We start from the raw sequence: 24,526 nt of genomic DNA, 5'->3' as shown, positions 1-24,526 counted from the left end.
TGCATACATGTATTATGGTTGCGATCATGTTTAAGTATAGACACACTCTTTTCTTACTTTATTAAAATACTGAGTTTATTTCACATATATATTTTTGTCTCCCCATCATTTCCATGTCTGACCACTGCTACCATTATATCGTATCACAACATTACATACATACTTAAAACCAAAGGGTAGAGTTCCATCTTTAAAAACCAAATAGGCATTTTGGACAACAAACTCTTGGCGATGGAACCTGGAAAACATTTATTAAACACAGTAGGAAAAGTTCTCACTCTGCATCACAGAGAGGACAACCAGATATCAACTGTTACAGAAATGAAATGAGATGAAATTTTTTTAACAAATTGTCTAAACTCTTTTCTTAAAGTGACTTCCTCCACTGCCAGAGATCTTGAATAGCCTCCTGGTCAGTTATCTGGAAGCAATTCTTCACATAACTGATGAGCTTAGCTTCCACTTTAGGAAGAGAACCACCTTGTTCTATGCTTGCTTGCATTTTTGCTTTAATGTCTTCTACAGGACTAGATCCTTTTAGTGTTTCAGGAGATTTTTTCCTGTTTTGTTTTGTTTTGTTTTTGAGATGGAGTCTGGCTCTGTCACCCAGACTGGAGTGCAGTGGTGCGATCTCGGCTCACTGCAAGCTCCGCCTCCCGGGTTCACACCATTCTCCCGCCTCAGCCTCCCAAGTAGCTGAGACTACAGGCGCCCACCACCACACCCGGATACTTTTTTGTATTTTTTAATAGAGACAGGGTTTTGCTGTGTTAGCCAGGATGGTCTCAATCTCCTGACCTCATGATCTGCCCACCTCGGCCTCCCAAAGTGCTGGTATTACAGGCGTGATCCACTGCACTTGGACTTTTTTCCTGTCTTTTGAAGGATTCTTGACCTTTTGATCTGGGTGTTAGTGGTTTTAAGTCGTTTCCATTCTGGTTTCACTTTTGTGCACTTTTGGCTGGTATATCTTATATAGATTTTTTCACTGGAGTTTTTCTTCAGTTTCCTCGTCGTCATCATCATCATCATCATCATCATCGTCGTCTTCACAGCAGGTTTTACTTTTTTCCATGGAACCCTGCTACCACCTGCAGGAGCAGATCACTTTCCAGATATACCTAAGAGTTTCACGTCCCCCACCTCATCTTCTGACTGTGCATCTTCCTCCACAGCTACTAAGTGCTGTCCACTAATATGCACTGGCCCTAAACCACACTTCAATTGTAAGACCACAGGTAGTGGTATTTCAAAGCCCCCAAGGGAAACTGTTGCCTGCACAGACATTTTCAAAGTTGCCAGTGTTACTTTAATTGGACTACCTTTGTAATTCATTGCTTCTGCTTCAACAATGTGCAATTCATACTTTGCACCAGCCCCTAAACTGACCGTTCTTAAAGATAACTGGTGCTTATTTTCATCATCATTCACCTTAAAGTGATCATCTTTGTCGGCCTTTGGTTCACAATTGAAAAGATAGCTCTGGGGCCTCAAGGGGCTCATATCCATGTTCATCGAATCCTCCATGGAGGGGTGGCATGCACTTATGTGGGAGAGAAGGCAAACAGAGATAAATGACTACTGCTCCAGGGAACGGCCCCACAGAACAGAATCACACCCAACACATACATTCTTATACGCATTTTTTTTCTTTTTTGGCTGAAATAACAACTATTTCTGATGGGTTTAATGACAATCCAGATGGTGGGTGGTGATGCTATTTCCCGAGTAGGGAAAACTGGGAGAGGAATCAGAGTGGGTCAGGGGGAATTATTAACAAGAAAGAGTTCAGTTCAGGACACATTCAGTTTGAGATGAAAATGTTAAGTACGCAGTGGATGCACTATGTGGGTTCAGAGGAGAGATTGCAGGAGATGTCAAATGGGGCATCATCAGCATTTCAAGTCATGGCCCAGGTGAGCTCTCCTATGAGGAGAGGGTAGATGGAAAACAGAAAGCAGCCTAGAACTGAGCCCATGGAACCCTAGTTTTGTGGCTGGATCGAGGAAGTGGAAGAATGAGGAAACTAAGCTTTATGTTGAATTCAGTTGAATTTCGTAGAATTGTGTCTCTCCAATTATAATCCTTGGTTTACCCTAAGGGGAAGGGTTCTATGATCAAATTATATGGGATATCTCTCATATACCACTCCCTCTGGGAGTTTCAGAGCACCAGAGCAATACTTACAGATGAAAGATTCTGAGATGTCCTTAAAGGAAAAAGTTAAATTTTAAAAGAGCATTTCTTTAAGTCAGGGGTTCTTGGAATGTGATCCCCAAACCTGCAGTATGAGCATCACCTGAGAACTTGTGAGGAATGTTCATCCTCAGCTCCCCGCAGACTTACAGAATCAGAAGCTCTAAAAGTGAGACCCTGCAGTCTGTTTTATAATAAGCCTGCCACAGTGACTCTGATGTGTGATTCAAAGACCACAATCCCAAACGTTTGGCCGTTTTTCTTTTGTTGACAAATAAGTGCTTTCCAAAATGTCCTAGTTGGAAAATATTGTTACTGCAAACTCCAGTTTTAAGATCTTTAATTTAACAAACTTTACAGCGCAGAATCACTATTAAGAATTAAATTCACAGCTGGGCACAGTGGCTCACACCTATAATCCTAGTACCTTGGGAGGCCAAGTTGGGCAGATCACCTGAGGTCAGGAGGAGTTTGGAACCAGCCTGGCCAAGATGGTGAAACCCCCATCTCTACTAAAGACACAAAAATTAGCTGGGTGTGGTGGCCCACACCTGTAGTCCCAGCTACTTGGGAGGTTGAGGTGGGAAGATCGCTTGAACCCAGGAAGCGGAGGTTGCAGTGATCCAAGATTGCACCACTGCACTCAAGCCTGGGCAAAAAAGCAAGACTCCGTCCAAAAAAAAAAAAAAAAAATTAAATTTACTATCTCACTTTTTATACATTTGTTGCTAAATCATCATGCCCCAAAATATTTCTATCAATTAAAAAGTGGCTTTTTGCCAACAAACACACTTGGTTATATGCCAGTCTAAGATATATTTTAAAATACGCTTTGTTTTGTTGTTGTTTTTTTGAGATGGAGCCTTGCTCTGTCGCCCAGGCTGGAGTGCAGTGGTGTAATCTCGGCTGACTGCAACCTCTGCCTCCTGGATTCAAGTGATTCTTGTGCCTCAGCCTCTACAGTAGTTGGATTACAGGCGCAAGTCACCATACCCAGTTAATTTTTGTATTTTTTAGTAGAGACGGGATTTCACCATGTTGCCCAGGCTGGTCTCAAACTCCTGACCTCTAGTGATCCGCTGGTCTCAGCCTCCAAAAGTGCTGGGATTACAGATGTGAGCCACCACGACCAGCCTCAAATATATTTTTAAATTTTACAAATGTAGTGATCTCTTTTGCCTTCCTAAACAGATCAAATTATCTACACCTGCACTATCTAATAAGTTAGCCCCTGACTATATGTGGCTATTTACATTTAAATTGCCTGAAAAAAAATGTTAACAGTTTCTCAGTCACACTATCCACATTTCAAGTGCTTGACAGCCATGTGTAGCTCACAGTTACCACATCAGACAGTGCATATCTGGAACATTTGGTGAACAGCACTGATTTCGATTATGAAGAGTTCCTCACTTTTGTTACCAATGAATCCCTCAGAGCCAGCATTTTTTAGAAGAACGCAATTGTGATATGTGAGTGTGATCCTCATTTTTCCAGAGGATATCAGTCTTGATGGAGAAGATTAGGGAGGCGCAATGAAAAACTCAGCTAAGAAAATCAGTGGACGGCCGGGTACAGTGACTCACGGCTATAATCCCAGCACTTTAGAAGGCTGAGGCGGGCAGATCACCTGAGGTCAGGAGTTTGAGACCAGCCTGACCAAAATGGTAAAACCCCATCTTTACTAAAAATGCAAAAATTAGCTGGGCATGGTGGTGAGTGCCTGTAACCCCAGCTACTTGGGAGGCTAAGGCAGGAGAATCGCTTGAATCCGGGAGACAGAGGTTGCAGTGAACCAAGATTGTGCCATTGCACTCCAGCCTGGGCGACAGAGCGAGACTCCATCTCAAAAAGAAAAAGAGAGAAAGAAAGAAAAAAGAAAAAGATAGAAAGAAAGAAAAAAGAAAAAGAAAAGAAAAGAAAGAAAATCAGTAGTCTAGAACTTTAAGCTCAAATGTCTCCCTCATTTTTCTACACGGAGTCTTAGGCATCCCATGCTCCAACTCCGTTGAAGTTCCCCTCCTGTTGCCCTTGAAATCCTCTCCTCTCACCACTTAACAGCCTTGTCCAGCCATCACCCCTTTACCACCACTGCTGCTGCTGATGGTGTCAATTCTCACTGCCGTTGTCATTCTCACCACATATTCTGGCCACTCAGCATCTTTGAAACCCCCTTTTCTGCTCTTCGGCACTCCCACTTTATGAATCCATGCTTTCTTAAACTAGATGCCTTCCCCTTGCTAGTCTCCCTTGCAGTCTATGTAGAAGCCTTTGACCTAGGCTCCACCAGTCAGGTGCATCCATGGGAGATTTCAGTTTGGGAGAAAGCAATACAATTAAAAGGCACCACCCAGGTACTATGTGATAGCATGCCGGTCAGGATGGCAGAGGGTGGCCACAGAGACATTCTGCTTTCAGCGGGAGCAGGGGCAACGGTCTGGAGGTAGTGCCCCATGCTCAATGTCAGCAAGGCAAATCCCTGTCCTGGCTCAGCATGGCAGGAGGACCGCCACCGGAACAACCCACTGATGTGACTTGCATCGTATTCCTGGCTATAAAACATCCAAAGCCCCATTCTGTGGCTTCTTGGAAATTCTGTGAGCTATCTTTTAATATGTTCCTTTTCAGCTCAAATTAGCAAGAGCGGGTTCTGTCGCTTGTAAATGGCATCCATAGCAGAAATTCCTACCCAAGTTGGAACGAGTTCTCTTTATAGCATTTACCCACACACATTGATTATGTGGCTTGTGTCAGACTCTCTGCCAGGGACTGGAGATACAAACATATAGGGGATTTGTTCTCAAGGGGCTTAAAATTCAGGCAAAGAAACAGATCAGGACACCAATAAGGACTTTAAAATACTGTCGGTGGTCGTGACAGAAATACAAATGTGGCATCGTGGAGACCCAAAGGACAGGAAGGAGGAAAGCAAACTGGGGAAGTCTTTAAGGAGAAGATGGCTCTTGAACTCAGTTGTCAAAGATAAACAGGTGTTTGACAGGCAGACAATAGGACAAAGGAAAGGAAAACGCATGCAGCAGGGGGAGCAGGCTGCTTCAGTCTTCCTTGTTCTGGAAGCAATGGTCGAAGCGTGTGGTCAGATGGGGACAGGAAGAGTCCGGGCAGAAACAACAAGGCCAGAGAAACCATGAAAACAATAGTGTCATTTGAGTGCCTACTGTGTACGTTGTTCTAACCATTTTACATTGTATTAACTCATCCATGCCTCATTACAACACTAGGAAGTGGATGACTAAATCAGCCTTACATGATAAAACACTAAGGCAGGCGGGGTGTGGTGGCTCACACCTGTAATCCCAGCACTTTGGGAAACTGAGGCGGGTGGATCACCTGAGGTCAGGAGTTTAAGACCAGCCTGGCCAGCATGGTGAAACCCCGTCTCTACTAAAAATACAAAAATCAGCCGGGTGTGGTGGCAGGCGCCTGTAGTCCCAGCTACTCTGGAGGCTGAGGCAGGAGAATCGCTTGAACCCGGGAGGCAGAGGTTGCAATGAGCCGAGATTGTGCCACTGCACTCCAGCCTGGGCAAGACAGCGAGACTCTACCTCAAAAAACATAAAATTAAAAAATAAAACATTAAGGCAGAGAGAAGACTTGCCTGGGATACAAACACCTAGCGGGCAGCAGAAGAAAGGTTTTACCCTGTGACACAGCTCTAGAGGCCGTACTTTTAACCACCCAAGCTACTACAGCCAGTTGGGAACCAGTGCAGGGCGTCTTTATATTCCATTCTAAGGAGCTTGGACTTGACCTTCTAGCAGTGCTAAAAGGGTTTTGTTTTGTTTTTTAACTTTTACGTTCAGGAGTACACGTGCAAGTTTGTTTTATAAATTGTGTGTCATGGGGTTTTGGTGTGCAGATGATTTCGTCACCCAGGTAATCAGCATAGTACCCAACAGGCAGTTTTTCGATCCTCACCCTCTTCCCATCCTCCACCCTCAAATAGGCCCTGGTATCTGTTGTTTCCTTGTTTATGTCCATGTGTACTCAATGTTTAGTTCCCACTTACAAGTAAGAACGTGTGGTATTTGGCTTTCTGTTCCTGTGTTACTTTGCTAAGGATAATGGTCTCCAGCTCTATCCATGTTGCTGCAAAGAACATGATCTTGCTCTTTTTTGTAGTTTCATAGTATTCCTTGGTGTATATGTACCACCTTTCCTTTATCCAGCCTACTGTTGTAGGGCATTTAGGTTAATTCCTTATCTTTGCTATTATGAATAGTACACTAAAAGCTTTTAAGCAGATGAGTGGAATGATCAGACTTGTGTTTTAGGAAAAACGCAAGGTATTTACAGAACAAGGCAGCATGAGTATGGGTAGCTAAGCAGGAAGACCTGACTCTACTTCCCACAATGCACACACACACATACCTCCTCCTGGAGCCTGCCACACAAACCAGGACAACAAAAAGGAAAGCTTTTGGGAAAGGGATTCGAAACCAAGGAAGAAACAGCAACTCTTAGCAGAATATCTCACAACAGACTTGGGGCACAACCATGGTTCCCAACTTAGCAGCTTTGTGACCCTAGGCAAATTATTAGGTTGTTGCAAAAGTAATTGCAATTTTTGCCATTGAAAGTAATGGCAAAAACTGCAATTTTGCACCAACCTAATACTTCACTGATTTAAGCTTCATTTTTTTTCTGTGAAAGTGGAGAAACAGAATGAAAATGCCTATTCCAAAACTCTGGGAGGAGGTCAGACATGTTTTCAGAATTCAGATTTCTGGATGATAGAACAGTAGCATGGTGTATATACCATGTATTATGTAACACACCCAGTGAGCTCTGATGCACTCCTCTATAATCAAATTCATTAATATTTCTGCAGCAAAACATGAATATTTACAACAGGTGGGATAAATCAAAACTAGAAAAAGTCTCACATAAGTTCTAGTTAGGTTTTGCTGTCAAAAGATTTCAGGTCAGGTTCATTTCACGTTCAAATGAATTATGAAAAGCTTGAGGCTTTCAAAGATTTTTGGGTTTCCAAATTGTAAATAAGGGATTGTGCCCCTCTTATTATACTACTGCTTTAGAGCTGTTATAAGAATTAAGTGAGATAATGCATATAAAGCACTTAGGTCCTGCTATCCCTCTCAACTGTCAACGAATGTGACCCAGGATCCCAGCTATAGAGCCCATGTGCCTCAACTCTGCCATTTCAAAAAGAGTTCAACTGGAGCCGTTTTCATCCCCTCTTTTGATCGTGGGTTCTAATCTTTACTGTCTGTGAGCCCTACCACCGATCATAATGCTTCCTCCATCATTTTTCTTGGGAATTCTAGCAAGTCGTCATGCAGTCGGGCCCCTCGTGAAGTCCCCAAGTTCCTAAGGTGGGTGCTATAGACCAGCCCACTCCACGTGCCTCAATGCACAGGCCCATTCCTGGGAGGTGTGGAGCTATGGCGAATCACTGTGAGGGAACTTCCTTGCATCCATGATATTTTTGAAAGCAAAATGTTGCTGAAACCAGGAAAAGTGATCATTACATTTTACCAAATATGGGAAAGACATACCAGGGGAATCACACAGAATTTCAGCCAGGCAATGTTCAGCAAGGAAACATTTATTGACTGTGTTTCAGGCATGACGCTGCTAGGCCACCTGCCCCACCCTTAAGGACAGCACAATTTCTATCCCTTCTTCTCCAACCCTCCATTATACTCCTTTATCTCTATCAGAGTTTTGCTGAAATCAGTATCACTATCATCATCATCCTTCCATGAATACAGTGCTTTAAAACTTACTTAGGACTCACACACACATCACCTTGTTCCTGCCTTACAGCTGCATGGGTTATGATTAAACCTGTTTCACAGGTGAAAAAACTGGAGCTCTTGGAAGTCTGAAAGTTGCTACCTATGTCTTTATCTTTCTCTTCTATGGGACACTGCCTCCTCAGCCAGACTTCCCACAGAAGGCAATTTTCATAAAATGCTGGTTGCTCCAGCAGAGGCCCTGGAGACAAAAACATCAAGCAATCCTGAGTAATGCATATCACACCCACAGACCAAGCCATCAATGCCATTTCACGTGTTTGACTGGACCAACTCAGGAGGCTTCCCTGGACTGGCCATTAGGCCCAGGTTATAGAATGATCACAGTTCACCTGTCTGCAAAGAGAAGGAGAGCTCCTGAGTGTTGACATTTCCATCTCCATTACAAAGAACAGCACCTCCCACACTCTGACTGAGCATCAGATTTACCCTGAGAGATGTTTTAAACTCCTATTTCCAGGCCAGTCCCCAGAGATGCTGAGATCATCAATCTTAGGTAAAGGCTGGGAAGGTGTTCTTTCTTATGTGCCCCTAGATGATTCTGGTACAAAGGCAGTCTGGGGAACCACTGACCTAGAAAAATCAAGAGACACATATTACAGACAAACCACTTTAAACGTACCAAATCCTAATTTCTGGCCACCTAAAATGTTGTGGCCACACCAGGGACAGAAAGGAAATGGCCTGGGAATATTCATGCAAACAGCTGTAATAAATATTCACTTTGGATAACTTTTGTACAAATGACATAGAGATGTTGTGAAGGAAGTATTTAAAAAATTAGGTGGAATGACAAATGAATATTGGGTATCTAGAAGATGCTCTCAGGCAGATTTGTGTGAGGGCTTGTTGCTCATTCTCCACCTCATTCTCTCTCTTTTTCCCCATTGCCCTCCCCTACCATCCCCAAGTAGGAGCTTATTTCAGTTGCAGGATAACACTTCAGAAATCAAATGGAAACTGAAAAATTACTTCTCTGGTTAGCATCTGTTTGGCAATATGTTTACTGCCTCTATTCAGCCCTGAGCAACTGCCAGGAAAGCCAAAAAGAGGGCAAGAGCTCTATTCATCTAATTACTTCAGCAGAAGAAAAATGTGTTAATTAACTGACCTTAATAATTCATATATATCTGAAGTGAGGGATCATTAGACTTGCACGCAGGGCCTGGCATCTCAATAAAAGATCAGTGGAACGATCTCACAGGCAGCCTCATTTTGGAGAGCTGATCTATTTTTGTTTTCTTAAGAACAAATCTACCACCTCCAAAAATGATTGAAGAACTTTTCTGCAAATGACAGGTTTGCGGTAATACCTTGATTCCTCCAATTTCCTTAGCCCCTCAGGGGGATGTGAACTATTTTTAGAATGACAACAGCCTAACATATGAATTGGATTTCATTATGCTGGATGCTGATTGGAACATTATACAGTAAAGGGAAATGTGACTGTGTGTGTTCTCTGTAGACTTCCAAATAAGAATGAGGAGTGACAAGAATGAGGCTTGCTTTGCTGGGGAACTGATAGAATCATTCAAATCACAGTTCCCTATCAAATATGCTGCTAAACAGAAACCAGCCCAGGAAGTAGTACAACAGGCCTCAGCTTTTGAAGATAGTCTAAGGAAGAGAAAGGATGCTGATAATTTTATTCTCAAAGATAGTGGGACCCCTAAGCAGGTACACTGTTTACATTTGCCTTCCTGGGGTTTTGGCAGGGGGAGTGCAGATCCATTTTAAATCCACAGATAGAAAGGCAAAAGTGAATCATGGTGCATTTGCAATGGAAACAAATCATTTTCCAAAAGCATTTATGAAACAATTACACAGGCATCGTAGAAGGAGAAGCACATAGACGGAGGCTGTGAGTCTATTTCACAGAGGACAAACAAAAAATGACAAAGAGTGGTAGGAGGTTCTCCAGAGGGTCAGCAAGACATGGCAGTGATGACAAAGACACAGCTGCCATGGCGGCCGGGCCAGAGCACCTGCCCCCTGGCAATGACTCCAGCCCATCAGGCCAAGGCTGTCACTGTAGTGTGTGCACCACAGCTGAGCCCCAGAGCCAGCCGCAGAGCAGGGGGATGCCTGTCCTTGCCAGAGTCCTCAGAGGAGGTGGGAACAGGCCAGGAGCACTGCCAACATAGGACCCCAGGTGTCCATGGGTTCCTGGGTGTTACAGGTTGAATTATGTCCCTCCTCCCAAATTCATGTGTTGAAGTCCTAATCCTCAGTGCCACAGAATGTTAATTTATTTGGAAATAGGGTCATTGCAGTTAAAATTAGTTAATGAAGTCATCCTGGGGTTGGATATGCCCCTCATCCAAAATTTATCCATTTATAGAAAGAATGCCATGTGAAGAGGCAGACATACACTGGGAGAATGCCAGGTGAAGGTTGCAGTTACTGCTACAAGCCAAGAAACTACCAACAGCTAGGAGAGAGCCATGGAATAGATCCTTCTCTAGCACCTTCAGAGGGAGCATGGCTCTGCTGACACCTTGATTTCAGACTTCCAGCCTCCACAACTGAGAAACAATAAGTTTCTGTTGTTCCAAGCCATCCAGTTTGTGGTACTTTGTTACAGCAGCCCCATGAAACTAAAACAGTGGGCCTTCAAGCCTATTTCTCCATCTATAAAATAGGGTTGCTTAAATAGCACCTGTTCATAGGATTGTTATGAGCATGAAATGAGACAACGCTGGTAATGTGGTTAGCTCTGTCCTTGGCATATAAAGGGCATTCAATAAAAGTGAGTTAGCTACTGTTTAAGGAGCTACAGAATCAAATTAGCAAAACAGTGGTGACAGTGGACATCCATCTGTAATCTTTACCCTCCTAGGTTTTGCTTGTACATCCCATGAATTGTGATACACATTTTTGATCACGATGGCTAAAATATTTATCTGCACGGCTGATTCACAAACACCACAACTCTCAAATCCTTCTTTCCATATCACTGCTTCACTAAATCACTCCTGGCTTTCAAATTCTCCACCAGCCCCTCTCTCTGCACCTTCCTCACTCCCTGCATCTCCATCCATCTCCACCCACATCATTTTCCTCTTTTCCCTTTCTGTTTGCTGTGCCCACCTCCAGCTATAAATCTTCTTTGCTCTCCAGCTGCTCTGCCTGGAGCAATATCCCATAAGAGTAGGCCCTCTCCTCCTTTCTTTAAGCCCCCTCTCTCATCCTACTGTCTGCTCAAAAAACCCATCCACATCCAATTATAGTGAATGAAAATGGGAGGCAGGTTCCCACTCATACCTAAACATCAACTACCTTCTAACCCTAACCCATGCACAGCTGATAAAAATAAACCTTCAAAAAACAGAGTGAGTCATATTAATGCAACCTCTCCTCATTGCACCACAAGGAGCTGTGTCTCCACACCCTGCACAGAAACACTGCATGTGCATGACAGGGAGGTGTGCATGGATGCCAGTTCAGGAGAGAGAGCTTCTGGGGAAGTGGCCTGAGCCCCCTCACCTTCCCTGCCCTGCACTGGTGTCTACTAGACACCCCCAGGGAAAGGCAGAAGTAGAGCACCCAATAATTCATCTGTAAACCCACAGAAAGAAAACCACACCACACAGGCAGTCCCTTCCTCCCTCACTACTCTCATCACCATGAGTCAACCTTTTGGGATTTTCCTCCCACCAATTTTAGAAGCAGCATCCAAAATATGAGTTGAATCAAGTACAGCAGTGCACAAGTTTGTGGTGAGAGGAGCTCTTCTACTCTTTACCAACATCTTGTTATCAACAAGTAGATAGTAGATGGTTCTCATGTTTGCCTGCCAGCACCTCCCAGTTTCTTTTGAGGAACTGTTTCTTCCCTGTTCCATATGAGTCTCGTGATGCAATTAAGCACAAACATACACACAGAAACAAAATGGACCCAGATTGGGTCAATCATCATACCTCATTGCCCTGACAACAGTGACTGCCCTAGGACTAGGCATGAGCTATGACGACCCAGTGGAGCCCTTCTCTGTGTAGGCGGAGAGTGAGAGAAGTGCCTTTTCCCACTGGGGCTGGTTGCTAAACTGGAAGGGTGTTTCCATGGGATTTTCATTAACTATCTTCCTCATTGCATTAGGAGAGCTTGCCTCCAGGAAGAGGACAATCCAAAGAGAGGACAGAGGTGAGAGACTGACAGAGGCCCACACAAAGCTATAGCAGCAGCATTCGAGCCCCAGGATCCAGCCAAACTTAAACCATAGCCACCCCCCACGCACCCTCAGTTCCCCAGTTGCAGGAGTCTTATTTAGCCCAATTGGAGTCGGAGTCCTGGTACTTACAACCAGAGCTGATATTTAGCTTATTTACATCCATATAGTGGTAATGATACAGAAGGGCAGGGCTCTCCGTTAAATCCCACCCTTAAGCCTTGAACCACGCCCTAAGTGAAAACAGCTGAGCCTGTTTTTTTTTTTTTTTCATCCAAATGTTGCCTTTTTAGCCTGCCCCACCCTTATCCTGTGTCCGTAAAAGACTTCAGCTGGCAGAGCAATACAAGCAGCTGAGTGTCAAGGACACAAGTAGCTAAGCAGTGAGCAGAAAAGTAACTGAGTATCCGAGACTACAGATAGATGCAGCTAACCTCAGACAGCATGGTTTTGGAGAGGAGCGCCAGCCGAAGACGGCCAGGTTTCAGAGAACTATCACCTTTCCATCCCCTTTCCAGCCTCCCTTTCTGCTGACAGCCACCCACCGCTCAATAAAGGCTTCTGCATTCATCACCTTTTAAACAGTTTGTGTGACCTGTTTCTTCCTGGACACCAGACGAGAACCCGGGTGCTGAGCTGGTAGGGGCTACCACCCTGATCCTTCACTGCATTGGTTGGCACTTGGCCATCCCTGGACGGCAGAGCTGAAAGAGTACTGGTTATAACACACTTGGATGTTGCTACAGGGCCCGCACAGAGCCTGATCGCGCCAGAAAAGAGCGACCAGCCAGTTTCAGTGTTCATTCGTCCAGTTCTCACACTCACTGTTTCACACACTCCTGCGTGGAGTGGCCAGCAGCAGGCTGAGTGAAACAAGCCACTCCAGTTCCCACCTACGAAGGGGGTCACGGGATCTTTCCCGTCTCATCATCTATGGCTTACGGTCAGCAGCCATTTTGACTGTGTTATTGGTTGTTTACTATTTTGATAATCACCACAGCTTTCAGCAAAAAAGTCCTGACCCATAGGAGTAGGTGGTTAGCAGTGCTACCTGGGCTGTTGAGTGGGCAGCCTCCATTCCCTGCAGCCTATGGCTGCCTCTTTAGAATTTCTTCCTCCCCAGATCCCACCACAACAGGGGATGAGACCTGAAAACTCTCTTCCCATCCCTGAGATGTGAGGGGGAGAGCTGCAGGGGCAAAACTAAGCTCTTATTCCTTATCTTGACGTAGTCCCTGGCTAAAGACATCTCAAAAGACAGGACACAAGACTCCACAGGTATGTTCCATAAGGAGGAGATCAGAGCAAAGTCAAGGAAGATGAAAAATGACTGTTCAGAGAGCAAAAGTTCAGAGAAAGAGTGGGTACTCCCCCTCCTGGGAAGATGGCACTGCCCATAGAAGAATAAGTACAGTTTTCCCTTTACAGGAAGACTGAGATATGAGTGGGAGGCTCATGAGCATTCCACGCGCTATGGACTGAGTTATGTCCCCACAAAATTCACACATTGAAGCCCAAACCCCCAATATGATGGTATTTAAAGATGGGGCCTTTGGGAAGTAATTAGGTTTAGATGAAATCTTGACTGTGGGGCCCTCATGATGGGATTAGTGCCCTAATAAGAGGAGATACCAGAAAGTTCCCTCCCCCTGTCTCCCCTGCCCCTCCTCCCCTCTCTTTTTGTCTCCCCACCATGTGAGGACACAGTGAGAGGGTAGCCATCTACAAACCAGGAAAGGGGCCCCCACCAGAAACCCATCACACCGGCATCTTGATCTTGGACTTCTGGCCTCCATAACTGTGGGAAAATAAGTTTCTGTTTAAGCCACTCAGTCGATGGTATCTTGTCATGTTAACCCAAGCTGACTAAAGCATCATGAAACCAAGAACCTGGCTGAGTATATGGGATTCTGAAAGCAATGGAGCAACCCAAAATGTTGAGAAAACAAGCTGAGAGCATGGTTCAGCCCCTCAGCCATGCAGGTGAGAGCAGGGGTAACCTCAGAATTTTGATGAATGACCCCAGGCTGCCCTGGCTTTTGTCTACAATGATATCCTGTTAATATTTAAGCTAAATGTTTGCTGACTCCACAGCATCCTCCAAACCAGGCAGGAATTTCAGCCCCACAAAGATGCTCTACGAACCCTCAAGAGGAGTCCTCAAAAACTATCCCACAGGTTCTCACAGATTGGTAGGAGCAGAGCAGCCGTCCCTACACACCAGCCTCCATAGCTCCACCTTCCCCATGGCTCCTGCATGGCCTCTCCACCGTCCTGCTTACTTCACTCCCCAACGGGCCACAGCAGTTCAGAGGCTGTTTATGTAAAGGACACAGGACAGGAGTGGCGTCTCTCTGTGTGATGCTCAGTTGTTGAGCCTCACCAGCCCCAAAGTGTGACAGGCCTTTGGGTCTTGATTAGGGCCACTTAGGCTGACTCAAAACCAACACGAAACTCTAAATCTTAGAAAGAAGAGATGGGAGTCCCATTCCATGGCTTCTTATGCAAACTGATCTATCTTCTCCCCAGATTTTAAACACTAATGCCACCATTCACTATAGTAAAAATATGGAATTAACCCAAGTGTCCGTCAATGGATGACCGGATAAAGAAAATGTGGTACACATACACAATGGAAAACTATTCAGCCATTTTTTAAAAAAAGAATGAAATCGTGTCTTTTGCAGCAACATGGATGGAACCAGAGGCCATTGTCTTTTTTGTTGTTGTTGTTTTTAATTTGAGACAGAGTCTCACACTGTCACTCAGGCTGGAGTGCAGTGGTGCGATCTCCACTCACTGCAACCTCCGCCTCCTGGTTCAAGCAATTCTCCTGCCTCAGCCTCCCGAGTAGCTGGGATTACAGGCACCCGCCACCATTGTATTTTCAGTAGAGACAGGGTTTCACTATGTTGGCCAGGCTGGCCTTGAACTCCTGACCTCGTGATCCACCCGCCTCCGCCTCCCAAAGTGCTGGGATTACAGGCGTGAGCCACCGCGCCCGGCCTCAGAGGCCACTGTCTTAAGAAAAAAAAGTCAGATGCAGAAAGATACCACATGTTCTCACTCATAAGTGGGAGCTAAATAATGTGTACACATGGACGTAGAGTGTGGAATGGTAAACACTGGAGACTTGCAAGGGTAGGGGGCTGGGCAGGGGTAGATGATGAGAAATTAGTGAGTACATTAAGTACATACGTATGTATGTTATTTGGGTGATGGATATCCTAAAAGCCCTGACTTTACCATTATACAATCTATGCATGTAATAAAATTGCACTTTGGCTCTTCCAAGTCAGACATAAAGTCCCCTTACCCCTTTGTCCAGGGCAGGCACTCTGATGCCTTATAGTAACACATTAAAAGGAACAACTCAACTCCTCTAACTCTTCAATTAAAGATCTAGTCCCATGTGATTCTACTTACTAAGCGTACAGCTGTCAGTTTCTCTCAAAAGCAAGCAAAAGGCTCAGGGAAAGTACCCTATCAGGGCTCCTTGTTATACAAGTAAAAGCAAATAAATGCAGGAAGGGGAGTTGTCACTGACCTCCATGGGCCAGATATAGCCACATCTCTGTTCTAGTCCAGGACTTTGACACAGACGCACCGTTACCAATTCAGTTACCATTCAGGTACTTCTCAGAGAAAAGTTGAGGAAAGCCGGTGGCACTTGGTAGAGCACAGAGCATGGATGTTAACAGTGGCCAATTGCCTAAAGAGAGCGTGCAAGAGAGAGACTGACTAGTGTAACATGGGAAAAAAACAGCCAATCCTGGGGAGGGAATTTGACCAAGCTGCCAGCCAAGATTAACAGCACAGTTAATCATCACCCATCAGAGGGCTATGCTTGATTTTCCAATACCCCTTCTCAATAGGTTTCTCCCTCCATATAAGACTCTTACAAGGATATGGGAAGTTTCAAGAAACAGGACATTTAGGGGGCTCATCTCCTTTCCCCACTCCAGGAGACACTTGGCCAGCCCATGCCTGCAAGGAAGGTAGGCATTCAACAATGGGAGTAATTTGCCATCTTTCAGGAGAATGAAATACTGGGTGCATTGTTTCCTCCAGGCCCCAGCAAGAAGAAGGGGAACAGAGGCCCCTTATCTCATGCCTCAGCCCATCATGCTATCTCCCTGAGAGCTCATGCATGTTTGTTTTTCTGGCTTCTGGAACCTCTGCTTGGAGCTTTGCAGAGTTCCATTTGTATCCCTGGCTTTGGCTCTTAATTTACAGTTTTGCTGCCATCATCAGGAAGACTATGGGCAAAAGCAATGGCAATTCACTGACTAGATAGACAAGAGGGCTCAAGGTCTTGGGAAATTTTGCTTGGTAGAGAGAAACACGGAATACAGAAGCATACCCTGGAGAGGCATCTTAGCTCTGTTAATACCCAAAGCATCTTTACAAAAATAAACTAAAGGTAAATTTAGACTAGAGTTAAGTACAGGCTATTACAAACAGAACATTTTATGGGTCTGCTAGGAAAATGAGCATTTGGAAGTTACTGAGTGAAGCCAGTCTGAGATATGTATTCTGTGGATACAGATAAAGACTGAATTGTCTGGCAGATACCACTGAGATAGAAAAGATTATAAATTGAAATAGGGACAAAAATACCCTGAGTGAAATAAACCTCAATGATGATATTGATTTTATTGCTTAGAAAATTATTAACATCAACATGGTAAATAAGACTTTCTTATAGCATGAAGAAATGACCCCAACGGGGTGACAGCCTTGTCACCTATGAAAAGTAGGTTTCCCAAAAGTGCCTGGTAGTGGGAAGTAGGCTGTTCAGAGGTTGTTTTCCTAATCCAAGACTTGCCAGGCAGGGTAAGTGGTGGTTCCTGGTGCTCTGGAAACTCCATCCACTCTCTCTTTTCAGGACCCTGTTTAACCCTGGCTGCCCCTCCCGCCTCTGCCACTGGCCTCACCACCTCCCATGCCACCTGTGCAGGTTTGCCTCCTCCACCACCACTGCCATTCTGAGATCAGCAAGCATTCGGGATAGTAGATCATCATCTCAACTCAAAAACTAGATCTATGATCATCCTCCCATCTTCTTGTCCTCCCATCCTCCAACTCAGATCTACTTCTTGGCTTCATTTCTGACAACAGCACCTCTCTTCTCTCAATCACCCAGACTTTAAGTCACCAAGTTACTTTTGACTTTTTCTTCATTAACCCTGCCCCTAAACCCACTGTGTAGGGGAGAATTAACCTTACCCAAGGGCTTTTAAAATGGCTAATGAAAAGCATCCAGCACTCACTTCTTCCACAAAGAACAACCAAAATAGCAAGTAGATAATCACATTGCAAATAGAACATCTAAAAGAACACTGAAATTAAACAGAGAAGTGACAGGAAACACCAGAGGCATAAAAGGAGAGGGAAGTGAGGTGGCCAGCTGGGATCCCAGAAACGCTCCCCAGTGCAGGGAAAGAGTAAGTGAGACATCCCCAGCAGTCCACATTCCCACCACGAACTCCAGCAATCTTAACTACAGGAGAGCCCCTCAATTCTTGGGTCCCTGAGACTAGCATGGGAAGCTCTCTAGAGGCCACATGGTAGCAGTGCTCCAGAAAGGGAGCTCACACTGAATCCCACATACCTTAGTGCTAAACAGCTGCAGCATGGCACCATTTTGAGAGCCCAGGCCCCATCAGACTGAATACTGCCTAATAGTCCCTGCATCTCCACATCCCTGCAGCCCCACTGACATCCCCTCATGTTGCCCAGGCTGCTCTCAAACTCCTGGCCTAAAGCAGTCCTCCCGCCTCGGCCTCCCAAGTGCGGGGATTGCAAGCGTGAGCCACGATGCCTGGCTAACTTCTTTTAAGTTAATCAATTAGTTATGTGTCCAGCCAAGACCACTTGGCAAGTGAAACATGTAATTCAAATTTGCTATTTGATCCTAAAACTTAATAGAAGTATGCATTATTTCTGTGATATTAGAAAATCAGGAAAAGAAAATTTACCACAGTGAAATTTAACCAAGACAGAACTTGGCTGGGTCCGTGCTGGCTTGTCGAGTTTATACTTCCTCATAACACCAGTTTTATATGTGAGTTATCACGTCAAGCATGGATTCAAACACAGACTGGAAACTTTAGACCCATATATTCAACTGCCCACTGGGTATTTGCTCTTTGTGTCAGAATTCGCTCAACCTCAAATTGGAATTTATCAACTTCCTCACCCACAAAGCCTGCTTCTTTTCAGTATTCCCCCATCTCAGTGAACAACAGCACTCTTATCTACCCAGCGGCCCGAGCCAGAAAACTGAGAACCATGTGTGACTCTTCCTTCTCCCTCACCCGCATATCTAATTATCACCAAGCCCAGTGGAGTCTCTAAATATCTTCTCTGTTCCCAGTCCTCCTGCTCCAAGAGGTCATCACCATCTGACCACTGGCTTATAACTTTCTGCTAGCTGATCTTCTGGCTTTCAACTTCCTGCCTGCTGGTCTTACTGCCTCACCTCTTAGCCCTTCTAATTCTCTACAGTGTAACCAGAGTAATTTTTTTAAAGCACAAATACTACTTTGTTATTCTCCCTTAAAGACTTTTAATAATTTCCCACTGTCCCGTGGGACCGGCCTCCCACACACCATCAACACCTTCCTGTCCAGCCTGATCAGGCACCACTTCCTCCTCCTACTTGATGCCCCAGTTATTCCGAACTTCATCCAGTTCCTCAAATTCACTACACTTTATTTCTTAATTCCAGGTTCTTATTCATTCTATTCTTTCTACCTGAAACACTATTCCCTCCTCTTTGCCCAGCTAATATCTACACATTCATTAGGTCTGCTGAATGTTCAATTCTTCTGGGAAATATTCTGTACATATTGGGCTTTCGAAAGATGGCCATAACAATATCTCTCATTGCACATGCTCTTTGGAGCTCTGAGCCTCCCATGTAAGGAATCCAACCATTCCAAGCCTGTCAGGTTGTGAGGAAATCCAGATCTCATGTGTGGGTCTTGCCCAGGGGCCAAATATGTGAAGGAAGGCACCTCCCATGATGCCAGCCCCCGGCCATTCCAGTCTTCCTGGATGAGGTCCCAGGTGGCATAGAACAGAAGAACTGCCCCACTATCCCCATCCCAAATTCCTGACCCACAAATACTGTAAGTGTAATAAATTGGTGGTATTATGCCACTAAGCTCTGGGGAAATTTGTTGCCTAGCACTAGTAACTCATATGCTTTCTCTTACCACCCGGGCCTGGATTAGACTCCCTTTCTCTGGATTCCCAGAGCATCCTGTACTTTTCCCATCCTAAATTTCCACACTGAATTATCATTGCCGCCTTGCTCATCTCTACCTCACACTAGATATGAAGCCTGTAAAGGCAGAGACCACATTTACCTTATGTACCTATATATCCCCAGCACTCTGCACAGGGCCTGGCACAAAATAGGCAATACATAATAGTTACCTAGCAAATTATCAATAAGGGAGTGCCACAGGAGCATTAGAAGGATTGCCAAAAGCATTGCCACAACAGGAGAAAGCAGCCCAGAACGTGCACCTTGTAGAACGGGTGTGTCATCTTCATGCAGGAAAGCACCCCGGGTCAGCGTGAGGGTTAACAAGAGCCTAAGCCCAGTTCCACTACAAAATCAGGTTTCAATTTGTGAAATTTTCATGAAAGGAAGACAAGCTGTGCACTCGAAGAAAGACCCAGATAGCAGAAAGGTTACAAGGTCAGGGCTATGGCTCTACATGGCAAATTACACTATGAGTTTAGACACAAAGGGACTCAGAGAGAGAAACAACGTCTGGCCGACCTTTATCTAAGGGCTGAAATTAAATATTAATCATAGAGTCTGACCCAAATCTATTGAGGCTACAGCTAAATCTTCTTTTCAACAGAGGCCTTTGTGGAGCTCAAAAGATGTAGGGAAAAGGGCCAGGGTGTCACACAGGGGAATAAGAAAAGGATCAGGAAGATTCATTTACTGGATAAGGAAAAACTAAAGGAGTTTAGCATAGGAGTCAAGATTTTATTCAGAGAAACTAGATGGAAATGTAAACACTTTAATTCCATAGTCAAAGTAAAAACCTAAAGAACAAGGAATATTTTCTAATCTTATTTCCTGGTTAGAACTAGGGCAAATGAATCAAAGCGTGTTTTATGATATGTAAAATAAGTATTACTAGCAACACAATCACGTTTAAATCAACAAGGAAGGCTGAGCATCGGAATAAAAATGTCCTTAGAAGCAACTAGAAATTCAATAAATTGTTTTGACAATAAAGAATACCTTTTGAGATTTTCCTCTCTTCAGTTCCAAGATTTTTTTCCCCACAAAGGCACTAACATAAAAAAGAAGTTGTTAATTAAAAAAAAAAAAAAAGGTCAGGTGCGGTGGCTCACACCTGTAATCCCAGCACTTTGGGAGGCTGAGGTAGGTGGATCATGAGGTCAAGAGATCGAGACCATCCTGGCCAACATGGGGAAACCCCGTCTCTACTAAAAATACAAAAATTAGCTGGGTATGGTGGCGCACGCCTGTAGTCCCAGCTGCTCAGGAGGCCAAGGCAGGAGAATTGCTTGAACCCAGGAGGCAGAGGTTGCAGTGAGCCGAGATTGCGCTACTGCACTCCAGCCTGGCAACAGAGTGAGACTCCATCTCAAAAAAAAAAAAAAAATCCTGACAAATGCGGACATGATGTACTTGCTAGAAGACATCCTATAAGCAGAGAGAACTGGGGTCTCACAGAGGTTTCAGACTGATTTTTTGAATTGGCAAAGCTTCTACATGATAAAAAAAAAATCCAACAAGTATAAAAGGATATAAAATACGAACTAAGTCTCTAAAAGTGTTCTTTTAATGCCCAGTTTTTTCCCAAAAATTAAAAATCCTTGAACTTATTTTAGGCCTACTTCAAGAATACATTAGGAGTAAATTTCTGCGTTTGTGCCAAGAAAGAAAATCTATTTGATCAATGTGTGGTGTTATTACAGTCACTTTCTATCTTAATTTTACTCTTCTTAAGTTACTTTTCCTCCTCTCAACATTTTGAGACATGACCATGGCAAAATCCTACCACCTAGTGGAAAAAGTCTCTGCTCTTTATTCTAAATCCACTTTAGAATTTAGAACACATTAGCTGTTAGCCATTAACTACATATGTAGATCACTTTTAAAACTTACTTTTAAGAGAATGAGCTGTTCAAACATCTTTAATCAATGAAAAAAATGTAAATTTCAGTACCAAAAACTTCAGCAATGTTACCATTTCCAGAAAAACAGTATATTTGAACTGAAGATCATTGTTAGGACTTTTTCCATTTTTATGTTCATTTAGTGTTGAGAACATTAAGATCTAGACACAAGTGGGTGACATCAGGCACAGTTTTAATTGTCCTGTTCATATTAAGCATGATAAATTCATATCCACACCTGTCTATGGCAGTCATTCAAACTCAGAAATGATGTCTTTTCTCTTCCAACAGATCTGTGAAGCAACTCCCATTCTTTTAGTAGATTTTGAGGTTGCTTTTTTTTTTTTTTACAAGGAATAAACAACAATTCTGTTTATAGATATAGATTTTCCAATGCTTTGTTTAGTTTGATTACCCAATCCCAGGCAATAGTCTTGAAGGCACAAAACCTGCTTTAGAAATTACAGACTGAGGCAATAGAGAAGAGAAGGGAAAGAGAGGGAAGTCAGAAAGCCAAAAATTATAATAAAATACAGAAATAAACAGCTATGAGGAAGAATTTAATATCATATGCTATAGATCCATGATGTGTTTTTAATTTCTAATCACTCAGATGAACTATGGAAAACCACCATATTCATCCATAAAATATCCTTGACTGCCAAAAGCAGAACCCTGGGCTAAATATCTGACCCAATATGGGTGGACTTCCTTTTCTTAGGTCAAAAATTAAGACCAAAGAATAAGTTGGTATGGAGCCAAAGAAAATAAAGAAATAGTCAAAAATCAATCAAGATTCAACTAAGGGTGAGTGCTAAAATAATTGGAAGTAAAACTACACCTAGGAAGCTGATACAAAATGGATGTAGGAAAAGCTTGAAAAAGGAAATGCCAAGTATACTGGGTCAGAAGCCAACCATGAGAAAAGAGTGGGTCTAATTTAGAGCATAACAGTTGCTGGGGGGTTAGCGAACCATCCAGTTATAAGCTGGGTCTCCTAAGATCAAGGCAGCCTAAGCTCTGCCTTCACATCCATGGCTCCTAGATCGCCACACTCCATTTTAAACACTTTATTTGCTGAGGAAAAAATGAAAATTGGAAGGCATCCAAAGAAAACTAAAATGACCGTAGAAGGGCAGTTTAAAAAAAATGTAAATGAATTAAAGATGGAAAACCTGTTTAAAGGACAACAAATGCAAAGAAGAAAGAATGTAGGAATGAAAGAATGTAGTGCACATTCAAATTTCTAACAAAAAGGATGAGAGCAGGCAGACAAAAAAACTAAACCCGGAGTGTTGGCACAGCCCAGTGGCGCAATGGCTCACACCTGTAATCCCAGCACTTTAGGACGCTGAGGCGGGAGGATCACTTGAGCCCAGGAGTTTGAGACCAGCCTGGGCAACAAAGCAAGACCCCATCCCTACAAAAAAACTTTTAAAAAATTATTCAGGAATGGTGTCACACACCTGTAGTCTCAGCTACTTGGGAGGTTGAGGCAGAAGGATTACTTGAGCCCAGGAGGTCAAGGTTTCAGTGAGCTATGATAGCGCCATTTCACTCCAGCCTGGGTGACAGGTCAAGACCCCGTCTCAAAAAAAAACAACAACAAAAAAAGAATTAAACCTGGAGAAACCATAATGCAAAGACGTTCAGGGTCTTGGGCAAAACAAACCAAAAAGACCAAGACGGTGTAAATCACAGGGAACATAGCAGAGCTTTATGAAGAAGAGAGGACTTACTGGCTGGGTATTTCTTTTTCTAAACTTCGTAAGTCAGGAATTGAGCTGAACACTGCAGAAAATGTCAGGAACACACAGACTTTCTTGTCTGCCAAATCTCTAAACTAGAGCAGTTTCTTCGGTTGTCAGCCTGTGCAGTTGCAGAGGACACTGTGCTTGGTTTAATATTCTGCTATTGCCATCTTGAAATTATTAAGAATTTATAAACACGGGGCCTGCACTGCATTTTCATTTTGCACTGGGCTCCACAAATCACATAGCTGATCCTGCACTAAATTCAGACTGTAAAGAATTCCACCACAGGCCAGGCGCAGTGGCTCATGCATGTAATCCCAGCACTTTGGGAGGCCAAGACAGGCAGATCACTTGACGTTAGGAGTTCAAGACCAGCCTGGCCAACATGGTGAAACCCCATCTCTACTAAAAATACAAAAAAATTAGCCAGGCATGGTGGCAGGTGCCTATAATCCCAGCTACTGGGGAGGCTGAGGCAGGAGAATAGCTTGAACCAAGTAGACAGAGGTTCCAGTGAGCCGAGATCGCACCACTGCAATCCAGCCTAGGCAAAAGAGCAAGACTCCATCTCAAAAAAAAAAAAAAAAAAAAGAATTGCACCACTACCTGCAAAATGTCTCTTTTGTCCTACATCTGAAAACAAAACAAAACAAACAAAAACCAGACAAATTTGAGTAGAGAGTAAAGCAAGAACAAGGACAATCTATTCACCTCCTTTTCCTGCAAGACCCCCTTTCTGTCTCACCTGCTGACTGAGCTCCCCCTCATCATCCTTCCCCAGGACAGCAGCTGCAAAGTCAAGGAGAGTGGACCTTGACTGGACAAGCTGCATCATCAGAGTCCACTAAGCAATGGATTCCTCCACGAAGGTCACTACAAGTTAAGAAAAGCTTTCCCTGGTCAACTGACATCTCTAATCTTTCCTGGTTAAATCATTCTTCTTCATGAAGAATCCACAATCCACCTTTGAGGAGTAAACAGATGCATTTGCAAATAGGAGAAAGCCTAGGAAAATTAGAGGTTTCTTATCCCCAAGCAATTTTAATAAGGAGGAAACTGTAGGAAATACATATGTATATAAATACATTCCTAAAAGCTACTGTTTCTTTATTCGTTTATTCAAAAAGCCTTCTGTCTGTCAGACACTGCTAGGCACTACGGTTTCAAGGATGAAAAAGAGAGACATGGTCTCTACCCTCGTGGTGGTTACAGCCCAGTGGAAGGCTGACTGTGAACCAGGAGTTATGCTAAGTGTTTCACAAACACGTGATCTCCTTTCAACCACTATAGGGTCAATGTTATCACCCTCATTTTGAGAGAGGAAGGAACTGAGAGAGAGGTTAAGTTTCCTTCCCAGGCCACACAGCTTTTAAGAATCAGAACTGAGATTCTAATCCAGTTCACCTGACTCCAAAGTCCATCTGGTG

General features: G+C 43.8%; 1 pseudogene; it reads right to left on the bottom strand.

Moving 5' to 3' along the window:
• Window positions 1-360: 360 nt before the first annotated feature.
• LOC101144589 (nucleophosmin-like) lies at window positions 361-1,527 on the bottom strand (annotated as a pseudogene).
• Between the last annotated feature and the right edge of the window lie 22,999 nt (window positions 1,528-24,526).

Source organism: Gorilla gorilla, chromosome 6 (genome assembly GCF_029281585.2).
Source record: "Gorilla gorilla gorilla isolate KB3781 chromosome 6, NHGRI_mGorGor1-v2.1_pri, whole genome shotgun sequence".
In the NCBI taxonomy this organism is placed as follows: Eukaryota; Metazoa; Chordata; class Mammalia; order Primates; family Hominidae; genus Gorilla; species Gorilla gorilla.
This window is presented reverse-complemented; position numbering and strand designations above follow the sequence as displayed.